Consider the following 14085-nt stretch of genomic DNA (forward strand, 5'->3'; position numbering starts at 1 on the left):
GAGTTGTTGTGCAAGTTAGAGAAGATCTTCCCACCAGGCTTCTTTAATCCGATGCAGCATTTGATTTTACATCTACCGACCGAGGCAAGATTCGGTGGGCCTGTGCAAGATCATTGGTGCTATGCAACTGAGAGGATGCAGAAGACCCGTCGAGCTAAATGTAAAAATAAGCGTAGAATTGAAGCATCGATGGTTGAGGCATTCATTACTGAGGAGGTGGCAAACTTTGTGACAACACACTACGAAGCCAAAAATCATCATTTGCATAATCCGAAGCCTCGGCACAATGATGCAGACCCTAAAAAAGGTGGGTCCAACCTCAGCCTACTCAAAGGGAAGCTCGCACCAGCCGGTGCTTCGAAACCAATAACGTTGGATGTCGAAGAATGGCGGAACATTTTGTTGTATATCTTCAACAACCTAACATAAGTGCGGCCATACATCGAGTGAGTTCTCGGCACATTTTCCCGTAACTTCTAATTCATTTGAACTGCTCTTATTCCCGGATATTTCAAACAGCCGTTACGTCGTCAAATTCTCGGCTGGAGCGGTGATCGAAAATGATTCCGTCGAAGAGTATGAGCTTCTGTCAAAGACAGGAGGCGGCTATCCCGGTTTCATCTCTTGGTTCAAACAAACGGTAATTATCAATAATGGACCATTTCATTCTTGGTCTAACTTGCAGCTAATGCAACAACCGTTTCGTATTAAACTTGTAGGCTAATTCAGTGTCTATGGACGCCGAATTGACACAAGTCGCTAATGGTTTTGACTATAAGGTCCGTTCATTTGAGAAATACAACATCAACGGGTATCTCTTTCATACCTTTGGCAAAGAGATATCTATGCCCGACCGGAAGTCTACAAATTGTGGTGTATCTGCTATCGGCGAAGGTGTTATCGAGTATTATGGAAGAGTTGAAGCAATTTATGAACTTCAATTCTATGGTGAAAACCCACCGAACGTCATAGTCTCCAAATGTTATTGGTTCCAGCCGAAAAAGAATAGAAGGACTCATGAACATATAGGACTAGTCGAAATCAATCCAAACACCCATTTAGATGTTCCCGATGTCTATATTACGGCTCAACAGGAGACCCAAGTTTTCTATCTACCGTGGGCATGCCAAACGGATAAGAATCTGGAAGGTTGGTATGTTGTTTATGAAGTTCCGCCACATGTCAAACTATCTCTCCCAAATGAACAGGATTATGAACCTCACATTAACCCAGACACATATGACGGAGAATTCTTCCAAGAAACACGTCTTTCCAAGAAACGTTTCGAGAACCGCCGTGCTTCACCCAAGAAGATGGAAGTAGACAGCGACAATGAATCCGACTCCAGCCATGAGCCGGAACCAGAAGACCTGGAACTCGTAGAGGTTACTGATGCGGATGACATGTCAATGCTTCAACGATTAAAGGAAGGCCTTTCACAACTTCACGCCATTGAACCCGACGAGCACGTCATTCATGAAGACATGCGTGATAGTGATGATGATGATGCATTTATTGATGATGATTATTAGTTTGTAAGATTCACAACTTAAATTATATATATTTTAATCTTTATTATTCATGTACATATTATTATTCATGTCAGTTATTCAAATTTTTTATGTTGTACTAATTTCTTTTAATATTTATCATGGCAGGTCACCAGGTGTGGAAAGATGGTGGGCGCTGGTCCAGATCGCTCGACGGGTTCTTCCTAGGCGCCCCGCACGAGGGGTGGTAATTCCCTTCCACCCCTATCTCTCCATAGAGCCTTGGCAGACAGTCTGTCGACACCACCCGTGGGTTCTTCTTCGTCGGCGGGATTGCCCATTAGGAGAGGTGCTGGTCGGGTAGGGAAGAAGGGGAAGGGTACAGGGAGAGGTGGTGGCCGCGGAAGATCCAGGAGGACTGTTGAGCCGTCCTCGCCACCACCACCAGCTCATTCACCCGAGCATAGGACTAGTATGGTCGACCCGTTTGCGGAGGAGGCTACGGGGACTCCGTTCCAGGAGCCTGTTGTTGACGGGCATTCGTCCCATGAGATTCCGGTCCAGGAGCAGCCTCGGGTCGAGGTGCATTCGGCCCATGAGCAGCCGGAGGAGACTACGGTTCCGGAGGCTTCACCCGACGTGGAGAGGCCCGGATGGGAGACCTAGCCGGATCGTACCGAGTTGCCGGATTGGACCGAGGGTCCGGGTGGCTCAGAGGGCGGGGATGGCGGGGATGAGCTTACGGATAGTGAGGGCGATGTGCAGGTGGACGGGGCCACCGTGTACAAGCATGGTAGTACACGTCTCCCGGTCGCCCCGGCTACCCGCGAGCAGAGGCCGGTGATTAAACCTGAAGGAGATAGGTAAGTACATTTACACTTTTTTTAGCTTTTGCCTTCAAGTTTGTTCAAATATCTAATGCGTTGACCTTATCATACTACAGGGGATAGGTACACCCTCTTGGAGTCCGCAGGCCGAACTCCGTCCTTGGTGTGCTTTGCCGGACAAATTTCCCGGGGTTTGTCACGTTGCCTGGTGAGGGTCAGGTTCCTACACTAGGATTTACCTCGGAGCACTACCAGGCTGCGCAGGCCCCGCCGGAGGAGATTATAAATGGTGTCTTGTGCCACACGAGGGCTGAGATGGTGATCAAGAGCTTTTGGGTAAATTATCCTTTTACAGAATCTAAAAATAACAATGTAGCTAATTATTGTACTAATCGGTGTTTTCACATTTGATTGCAGACCTTCTATAGGTGTGAGGATGGATATGAGGAGGAGGCGGCCAGGGTTCTCGAGGCCGAGTGTAGGCGGTTACTACAGAACTTGCGCCACGAGGCTCGGCCGCAGGCTATTCGAGATTACTACGCCACGCGTGGTATTAAGAAGCAGAAGAAGGATTGCCGCGGAAAGTTTCTGAAGAAGGAGCAATACATGAAGGTAATTACCTATTCTTAAGTCCTTATTCGTAGTTTTCTTGATTTCATTCATAGGCGTAGCGCTGAAAATTCTTTCTAATAACTTACTGGTGCCCCCGAGATGGTGTGCGGATAAGATGGATTGTTGGGAGGCGTTGGTTGATGAGTGGTGCACAAGCAGCTAGCGAGCCGTCCACGAGAATGCGAAGGATCGGCATAGCCAAATGGTTGGTGTGCCACACCATCAAGGCAGCGCCAACTTATTTCAGTTTGGACGAAACTGGGTATGTGATTTGCTTCATGATTCATGCAATTCATTCTTGATGCTAATATTTTATTCCTCTCTTTTAGGCGCATCACAATAAGACTGAGATGCCACACTTGTACGACCTTTATGGCATGGCCCATACTGCCTCGTACAAGAAGGCGAAGGAATTCTCTGAGTCTGACCTGGATGATCCCAATAACTTCACCAACATATCATCCCACCAGAAGCTCGTGGCATACAGGGACACGGGGAAGGCTACGAAAGGGGATGACTTTAACCCTAGCCAGGAACCTTTGGATCTAGAGCTGGTGATGATATCTGGTGGCGGGAGGCCCCATGGCTCGATAGCCATTGGAGATGGGATAATACGTTGTCCACTCACTCTTCCGAAGATCAAGGCGCGCCAGTCGAGCAACTGTCCTGAGATAATACGTCGTCCACGGCTAGTCGAACTTGCCATCGAGGTTAGTTGTACGGACTAAGAACACTTTCATCCATTTCATTATGTGTGTCACCATACATCATTACTGTTGTAACGAGCAATGGTGTTTCAGGCTTCTCTTCAGAAAGAGAGAGCGGCAAACCACGCTACTCTTGAGAAAGAGAGATTGGAAATCCAGGCTGCTCTTCAGGCTGCTCTTGATGAGAGGGACCAGACCACGACACAATTTCTTGAGGAGGAGAGGGCCCGGAATGAGGCGGGTCAACGGGCCCTGTACGAGCTTTTTGTGGTATGTTTTTTTCACATTAGCCAAATCATGTGTGTAATGTCTGTTTCATTACTAACTAATACGACCCACTCTTCAGGGTGTGCGCGAGAAGAGCGGTCAAGTCCCTCCGCCGATGCCCGTCTTCTCTTCGATTGGCACGGTGAGTTTCATTATAAACTAGTATTAATAATTGAGTGTCATCATGCTAACTGAGACATTGCAAAATATCTTTTCTGCAGAATAACTCCCGAGCAGAATCGCACGACCCTTCTCCAGGGCAACCGTCTCCAAACGAAGCCGCCGCGAGCAACTGTGGTGTTTCTCCTCCTTGATGACCACTACGGTAAGTTTCTCCTCCAAACTTAGCTTGTTTTCCTCTAAAATGAGATAATTAGCCCATTTAGCTCCAAGAAGACATAATTAGGTAAATTAGCTCCAACCAGAGGAGAAGAAATAGGAAAAATGAAAAGAAAGAAGAAGAAGAAGAAGGAGAAGGAGGATGAGGAGGAGGAGGAGGAGGAGAAGGAGGAGAAGGCCAAGGACCTACTAGTCCTTCTCCTCCTCCTCCTCCTCCTCCTTCTCCTCCTTCTTCTTGATTTCTTCTTCTTCTCCTCCTCCTCCTCTTTGTTCTCCTCTTTCATATTATCCTTGCTTTAATTTCCCCAACAATGACATACTTAGCCCATTTACCTCCAAAATACCATAATAAGCTCAAAATGGCATAAGAACCTTGGTTAGCTCATGAATATTATATACTTAGCTTGTTTTCCTCTAAAATGGGATAATTAACCCATTTAGCTCCAAAAAGACACAATTAGGTAATTTAGCTCCAACAAGAGGAGAAGAGGAGAAGAAATAGGAGAAATGAAAAGAAAGAAGAAGAAGAAGAAGAGAAGAAGGAGAAGGAGGACAAGGAGGAGGAGGAGGAGGAGGAGGAGGAGAAGGCCAAGGACCTTCTAGTCCTTCTCCTCATCCTCCTTCTACTCCTTCTCCTCCTTCTTCTTGATTTCTTCTTCTTCTACTCCTCCTCCTCTTTCTTCTCTTCTTTCATATTATCCTTGCTTTAATTAACACAACAATGTCATAATTAGCCCATTTAGCTCCAAAATACCATAATAAGCTCAAAATGGCATAAGAACCTTGGTTAGCTCATGAATATTATATACTTAGCTTGTTTTCCTCTAAAATGGGATAATTAGCCCATTTAGCTCCAAAAAGACATACACTACAACAGGACAAAGCTTTAGTAACACCATGTTATGTTACTAGAGGACCAAAAACATGTTACTACGCCATGTAGTAACACATTTTGAAATGTGTTCCATTAGACTGTGCTACTAACAGGTGTGCACTGTCACACGTAATAGTTGTTACCACATTTTAAATATTGTGTTACTGTTATGTTGTAGTAAGATGCATATTATGTGTTACTCAACAGTAAGGTAACATCTTAATGTAGCCACAGTAACACCAATAGTAATATACCGACCTAGACCTAGAATATTGATGGTAACATATTTTTGTAACTATAGTAACACAATTCATAACACATTTTTTAGCTTCGAAACTAAACTAGTATAATAATATCCAAATATTGTAACACTATAAGTTATAATTGTCAATGCCCTAGTAACATAGTTTGTAACTCTAGTAATTCCATGAGTAACACTAGTGTATTAGCATCGCAACATAATTAATATATTTATTTTTTATTAAACACAGAATTGGGTACATATTTTATTGAATAAAAATTTATTAAATAAAATTACCACACTTGCTCAAATAATTAATTGTTTTATTATGATTCTTGTCATTATTAAAATGATAGAGAAATTGAAGCACAACACATACACAAATTGAAAATTTCAAGATATTTATTACAAATATACAAAAGTTTAGGATTGTACCGATCGTAGCGTAATTACATTGCATTAAAATTAATGTAAGTATGTTGACATCATTGAGTAGTATTCCTAACATTTCAAATGTTTAAGAAACACTCATTTGGAAAATATTACATTTTTACATCCATCGACATAAACTATACTTGTTGCTTCTATCTTCAATGGACTAAATGCTTCTTGAATTCATCATGAGCATGAGGATAGGATCCAACCGGAGGAGTTCTACCATTACTTCATATTTATGTTCTGAAAAGAACAAAGGAAAGAAACAACCACGTTCACCGTTGCAATCGAAATATTGTATAAGTAAATCAAGAAATGGAAAACATAACTTTTACCATTGGAAATAGTAGCTCATATACTCCCGCATGAACAGTAAAATAGGTAAATATAGTAAAAAAAATTGAAAAAATCTGAAGTTTGTGGGCATGAAACATAGATGTTTTTTCTATATGTGTGCAAAATTTCATGGTGAAATCACATTTGTGGAGGTCTGGGAGAAAAACAAAATCAATGCTTCAAAAATAGTGTTTTTGGAAGCATTTTGGATCATCAATTTGTTTTTTTTGTCTACGCCTCGAGGAATGTGATTCCATTATGAATTTTTGCATGCATGTAGGAAAAACATCGATGTTTCCTGTCACAAAATTTTAGAAGTTTTTGAGTGGTTTTACTATTTTTTCGAATTTTACTGTTCATCCAAGAGCATATGAGCTCGAGCTTAGAATAGCACTTTCGGGAACTGCAGATAAAAGACATACCCATGCTGCTGGTGCCGTGAGTCATACAGTATGGTCGTATTATAACCTTGATGCCCTCCTCCCTATTATTTATCCTACAACAAGTACTAAGGTAATAACATGCAGTCTAAAATTGATTCAAGTATCTAGAAGTATGTGCATATAAGTGAAATCAACGATTAGAGGAGTATCACAAGTAGAGTTCTGCAATAACAGCTACAGGTTTGACCTGCAATATACCTTGTATAGGAAATGCTCATCACCATCATGAGTACTCAATCATCAATCTTGTGCACCGTGCTATGAAAAACACATCTGCAAATATATAATGATAAAAGACAAGCTTCATACTAAAAAGAAGCTGCATAAGCTTTTGTACTCTTCTTCGTAAGGGATTTCTTCATAGACACCCTAGGACCATGGACTCTTGGTTAACATAGATATCCCCTCTTGATAGGTCATGCAAGGACAAAAAACTGATAGAAAACTGATTACACATACTTGTAGTCACTTACTAAAAAATATGCTTACTTACATTAAAATTTCCAACCCTGTAAATATATCAAAAGTTGTTGAATCAACTAAGAGTTTTGGATCATTCAGATCACAAAAGTCAAATCTGGCATAAACGCCATATATAGCCATATAGACATAGTACAAATTAAGATAGATAGTCACAAGACACCTTTGGTGTAAGACGATTCAGATAAATATAGGACGATGTCTGATGCAGTAAGCAGAGGAAGTGCATATCTAAAGTCATCATCCAGAACAATTATTATCATGATAGGCAAAACGCAGTCCTAAAAAGTGAGTGCACTGGTGGACAAACATAAGACTAATGGATGTGTCAAAAGTAAAATATAGCAATATATTTATGAGCAAGTCAGATAGTGTGATGGTTATACTAATTAACTATAGACTACGAATGTATTTCAGTCTGTCATATATTTACTAATTTTTGATCAAGTCTCCTAGCAAATAACAATTTCTCACTGAAAAAGACCCCAATGGAGTTGACCACTTAAGCAAACAGCTTCACCACATGTTTCGAGATCTCTACAGACAGGTTATCCCTTGATTACAAATACATTCTAGATATAAACTTAAAAATAAAGGCTTCAGGAAAGGTGGATTCGTCTAACGAGGGCCTGCCTCCCTTCAGATCAGACCCCGGCGGAGTTCCATTGGAGGACTCAAAACCCAAGAAAATGCATTCTAGGTCGATTTTATTTAGAACAATGGCATTGGATTTCTCGGCCATCTTGATCGGATTGGTAAACTGTACACTAATTTATCACAATTATTAATGCTTCAAAAAATTCTATCACAACTTAATAACAAAATCAAGAGATTAGCAAACTCGCAACAGAGGACGAAGATAAGAACGACCAAGGGTACTCTAGCTCACATATTTGATTAGCTGGATGACCTACACGTTGATTTTGCGGCACCATATGCTGCTGGATGCTAGCCTCCTCCTGAAAAATAAACTCATGTGAAGGTATTATTAAACTGTGTGAAAAGAAATTATGGTGGCAAATGCAAACCTAGGGAATGAGATCAATGAACCAAATCAAATTCTAAAAAATCGGACCTCAAAATCAAACCTCACAATGGGAACAAGGTCCGGCAAAGGATCAATGATACGTCTAGATTTTGGCTAATGGTGAGGGGGAGGCATGTAGGGAACATAAATCCATCATCAGGGAAACATGATCAAGAGAATGGCTGGTGGCAGGATCCCACCAGCGTAGAGGCAATGACGGGAGCTGCTGGTTGTGCGGGAGGCGGCGAGCAGCGCAGGATCTGGCAATGGGGCGCGGCATCCTGGAACAACGACGAGCGGTAGGAGAATCGGAGAGGCAACGGGAGGTGGAGGGCGGCGCGGTGGTTGGAGTAAGTCGGTGGCGGCTTGGTGGTGGGCCCCGGCGTAGTTGTGGGGGGACGTGGTCATCGCCTCGTCGGAGTACGCCGGTGGCGTCTTGGTGGTCGGGCGACGTAGTCGGGGGCGTCAGCGCGGTGGACGGAGTATGCCGGTGGCCGCTAGGTGCGGGGGCGCACTGGTGGGGCGACGAGGTCTGGGCGGCGGCGCGGTGGTCGGAGTACGCCGGTGGCGGCTTGGTGGTAGGGGCCGGCGCAGCAGCGGGGCGACGCGATCGGGGGCGGCGGTGCGGTTGTTGGGTAGATGAATATTTCTTTTTCTCGTTTGTGTAGATGAGATAATCACGGGGAATTATTTACCGCTGTTTAATCAGAAGGATCTACTTTTTGTATTGGAGGGTAAAGTAAATATTAGCGGGAATCATTAAAAAATTCCTAAAGTTGTTTTTCTTCGGAAATAGTAGTACATATAGACTCTTGGAAATTATATTTTTTTTTCGAAGAAAACAAAATTCCGAGAAGCCTTTGATATGCAATTTTCAAATTGTGTAGAGAATTTTGAGAAAGAATTTCCTTTTAGAAGTGTATTACTTCCTCCAATCCAAATTAATTGTCGCTCAAATGTATGGATCTAGACTTATTTGAGTGCTAGATATATCCCTCCTTTCATGATAGTACACCACTCTTTGTTTTGATAAAAAAAGAAGTACAACATTCTCTGTACTGACTACCAAACACACATCGATTTTGTTCACTTTTTGTCCGTTTGGTACGGGTGTCCGTGTCCGCTTTTCGCATTTGGGTCTCGAGATGCACCCAACGGGGACGGTGCACCCCACCGCAACAAACCGCCGGAACGTTCGCCCTCACCGCACCCCATCCCAAGCCCTTCACTCTTCGACACACGCGCGCTTGCCTCGTCGTAACCCTGGCCATGTCTCCCGCGCCTCCTCCTCCTTCGTCGACCCTCCGTCCTACGCCGACGTCGCCGCCTCCTCCGCCACCCCGAGATCCGCGCGCCCTGCCACGTCCGAGTACTCCTACATCACCGTCTCCGACCCGGAGACCGAAACCGAGGCCGCCGCCACCTCCCTCGTCCCCAGACGCGGCTCCACCTACAGGGCCGGAGGGGCGGCGGTGGTGAGGAGGACGAGCGCCCAGTCACTGATGGGTGGGACCAGGGCGGACACGAGCGGGTGTGAGGAGACGACGGGAGCACATGCTTTTGTCCGCCGCGGACCCATTTGTGACCCATATTTGGGTTCAGCTTGGGTCGGGAACGGACACCAGACGGACTTGTTGTCCATTTGGGTCGCCTCGTTGGGCAAAGTTTTTTGTTCGTGCCGACCCAAACGGACGGCGGCGGACGAAATGTATCGACTTATTGGAGTCGCTCTTAGTGCTTCATTGATGCTTTTAGTTGGAATACTATAATCTTCATGAGTACATGTATTGACGTCAATTGCTTAATTCTATATAATCAATTTAGGGTGTGTATGTATGGTCGTTGAGTCATCCTAAAATTAGCGCCTTATTTGGTTAATATGGTATTTACCAAAACCATCTCGAAATAGTTCGATATTTATCAAAACCAAACCATGGATCAACACATGATTATGTGTTACTTTCTCTACAATATGTAACACACTCCCACTAACATATATCAATATGTTCCTATAGGAACATCTTTGTAACACATTATGTGCAACACATAATTACGTGTTACTGAGACGATATTGTCGTAACACATTTTCGAGCTTATATTGTATGTGTTACAATCTGTCTTTGCAACACAAATCATGTGTTACAGAATTTTTGACTGTAACATATTTTACTATGGGTTACATGATTGTGTTACCAAAGCTCTGTTCTCTTGTAGTGATAATTAGGTAATTTAGCTCCAACAAGAGGAGAAGAGGAGAAGAAATAGTCAAAATGAAAAGAAAGAAGAAGAAGAAGGGAAAAAGGAGAAGGAGGAGGAGGAGGAGGAGGAGGAGAAGGCCAAGGACCTTCTAGTCCTTCTCCTCCTCCTCCTTCTCCTCCTTCTTCTTGATTTCTTCTTCTTCTCCTCCTCCTCCTCTTTGTTCTCCTCTTTGATATTATCGTTGCTTTAATTAACCCAACAATGACATAATTAGCCCATTTAGCTCCAAAATACCATAATAAGCTCAAAATGGCATAAGAACCTTGGTTAGCTCATGAATATTATGTACTTAGCTTGTTTTCCTCTAAAATGGGATAATTAGCCCATTTAGCTCCAAAAAGACATAATTAGGTAATTTAGCTCCAACAAGAGGAGAAGAGGAGAAGAAATAGGCAAAATGGAAAGAAAGAAGAAGAAGAAGGAGAAGAAGAAGAAGAGAAGAAGGAGAAGGAGGAGGAGGAGAAGGAGAAGGCCAAGGACCTTCTAGTCCTTCTCCTCCTCCTCCTTCTCCTCCTTCTCCTCCTTCTTCGTGATTTCTTCTTCTTCTCCTACTCCTCCTCTTTCTTCTCCTCTTTCATATTATCCTTGCTTTAATTTCCCCAACAATTACATAATTAGCCCATTTAGCTCCAAAATACCATAATAAGCTCAAAATGGCATAAGAATCTTGGTTAGCTCATGAATATTATATACTTAACTTGTTTTCCTCTAAAATGGGATAATTAACCCATTTAGCTCCAAAAAGAGATAATTAGGTAATTTAGTTCCAACAAGAGAAGAAGAGAAGAAGGAGAAGGAGGAGGAGGAGGAGGAGAAGGCCAAGGACCTTCCAGTCCTTCTCCTCCTCCTCCTTCTCCTCCTTCTCCTCCTTCTTCTTGATTTCTTCTTCTTCTCCTCCTCCTCCTCTGTCTTCTCCTCTTTCATATTATCCTTGCTTTAATAATAAGCTTCTTGATAATTAACCCATTTAGCTCCAAAATGCCATAATAAGCTAAAAATGGCATAAGAACCTTGGTTAGCTCATGAATATTATAGTCGTAGCTTGTTTTCCACTAAAAATGACATAATTAGCTGGAAAAAAAATCATATTTTGTTCTTCTTCTGACTTTCTTATTCACATTTTTGCAGATTGGATATACTACATGCATGGAAGCTGGCATTCATGGAGTTGAACAATGTCGATGGATGAACTTTATATGTATATCATCTACTCCCTCCGTACCTAAATACAAGTCTTTTAAGATATTTCACTAGATGTCTACATACGGAAAAAAATGAGTGAATCTATACTCTAAAATATGTCTATATACATCCGTATGTAGTCCATTAGAGAAACCTCTAGAAAGACTTATATTTAGGAACGAATGGAGTAGTTTTCATTTGAGTTGATGAACAATGTTGAACTATATGTATATGTATATATGGATAAACAGTGCAATACTTTGTATGTTGGTTCTTTCGATATATGGGGATGTAGATTGATTTATATGTATATCATATATGTGTGGTGAATTATATATATGTGTTGGCAAGTATATGTGTGGTGAACTATATATCATATATGTGTGGTGAATTATATATATGTGTTGGCAAGTATATGTGTGGTGAACTATATATCATATATGTGTGGTGAATTATATAAATGTGTTGTCAAATATATATATATATATATGTGCTATGAAATAATATAAAACAAAAAAACAGGTACTATATGGGCTCTTTGCCGCTGCCAGCTGATGGCAAAGACCTTTGCCATCAGCTGGCTGATGGCAAAGGTGCCACATGGCACCCAGCTATGCATCCCGGGGTGTCTATATAGGCTCTTTGCCGTCAGCCTCCAGGGTGGGTAGACGGCAAAGAAGAGGGAACAAAGGAGGGGGGAGGAGGAGGCAGACGACAAAGAGTGGAGGGGGGGAGAGGCAGATGGCAAAGAGTGGAGGGGGGGAAGGGGAGGAGTAGGCAGACGGCAAAGATGGAGGGCGAGGCAGACGGCAAAGAGTAGAGGGGGGGGAGGAGGAGGAGGCAGACGCCAAAGATAAAGGGGGAGGCAGACGGCAAAGATAAAGGGAGAGGCAGACGGCAAAGCCTCCGTTAACCCCTAACGGAGGCAACGCCTATCAGCTGCCGTCTCGAGCACTTTGTCGACTGGTCCTAAGGAAAGCTGACGGCAAAGAGCTTTGTCGTTCGCTTTGGGAGGCAGACGGCAAAGAAGGTCCTATGCCGTCGTAGGTTGACGCAGAAATTTTGCCGGCCGTGAGAATCTTTGTCGTCTCCTTTTTTGTCTTTGCCGTCCGAGATTTTGTCTTTGCCGTCTGTGATGGCAGATGGCAAAGAAGCTGATTCCTGTAGTGTGTAGACCATTAAGAATAATTGTTTATAATGCTTTTGATGTAGTCATACTTCTTCACGATCCAATCGCTATCCGAACTGATCTAGCTACAATCAGACGACACCTCCGTGATCTGCACATGTATGGCTCGACGACGTCTCCGCCACCTTGATCCACTAAACGAGGGGGTAGCAGTTGGGATCTCTGAAAACACGATGGTGTGGTGGAGGTGGTGGTGGAGCTATCTCACCACGGCTTCACCAAGGACTATTAAAACATGGACCGAGGAGAAAATGGGAGAGAGGGAGGGCTGCCGCTATGCGTGGGGGAAGTTGTAGGGCAGCCCTTTCCCCCCACCTATATGTATAGGGGTAAGGGGGAGGGTGTCGACCATCAAATGCCTCCTCCAAGGAGGGGGCGGAGGAGTAGAGGGTGGCTTTCCACCCAAGGCAAGGGTGGTGTCCCCTCTAGGGTTTCCCCAACCTTAGGAGCCTTTGACCTTGGGAGCAGGGGCCACGTAGCCCACCAGGGGCTACTGCACCTCCACTCTTATCACATGAGGATTCCGGTGCTAGTCAGACTCTCCCAATGGACCTCCGGTGACCCCTCAGCACTCCTCGTACACTATCGGTAAAACCCAATACCTTTTCGGAACCCGAATAGAACTTTCCCATATATAACTATTTACCTCCCGACCATTTCGGAGGTCCTCGTCGCGTCTGGGATCTCATCCAGGATTCTGAACTATATTCCATCACCAACGTATATATCATGATACTACTCTATCATCACGGAACATTAAGTGTGCGGATCCTACATGTTCAAGAATCATGCACACGTGACCAAGACTCCTCCCTGGTCAATAACCAATAGCGGGACCTAGATGTCCATATTGGTTCCCACATATTCGTGAAAGATCATTATCGGTCGAACCACGATGTCAATCTCATATGGAGTTCCATTTTTCCATCGGTATCTAACTTGCCCGAGATTCGATTGTCGGTATATCATACCTAGTTCAATCTCGTTACCTACAAGTCTCTTTACTCGTCCCATAATACAAGATCCCATGACTAATGCCTTATTCACATTGCTTGCACGCTTATTGCGATCTTGTATTACCGAGAGGGCCCAGATATACCTCTCTGTCATATGGAGTGACAAATCCTAGTATCGATCCATGCCAACCCAATAGACACCCTCGGAGATACCTGTAGAGCACCTTTACGGTCACCCAGTTATGAATTGACATTTTACAGCACACAAGGTATTCCTCCGGTGTCAGGGAGTTGCATGATCTCATGGTCTTCAGAACAAACTTAGTCATACGATCACTTGTTACGGTTCGGTCTTGTGTGTTACATCATTCTCCTAATTATATGATCCCATTATCAAATATCAACTCGGTCTATGGTTTGG

This window comes from Hordeum vulgare, chromosome 5H (assembly GCF_904849725.1).
Source record: "Hordeum vulgare subsp. vulgare chromosome 5H, MorexV3_pseudomolecules_assembly, whole genome shotgun sequence".
NCBI classification, from domain to species: Eukaryota; Viridiplantae; Streptophyta; class Magnoliopsida; order Poales; family Poaceae; genus Hordeum; species Hordeum vulgare.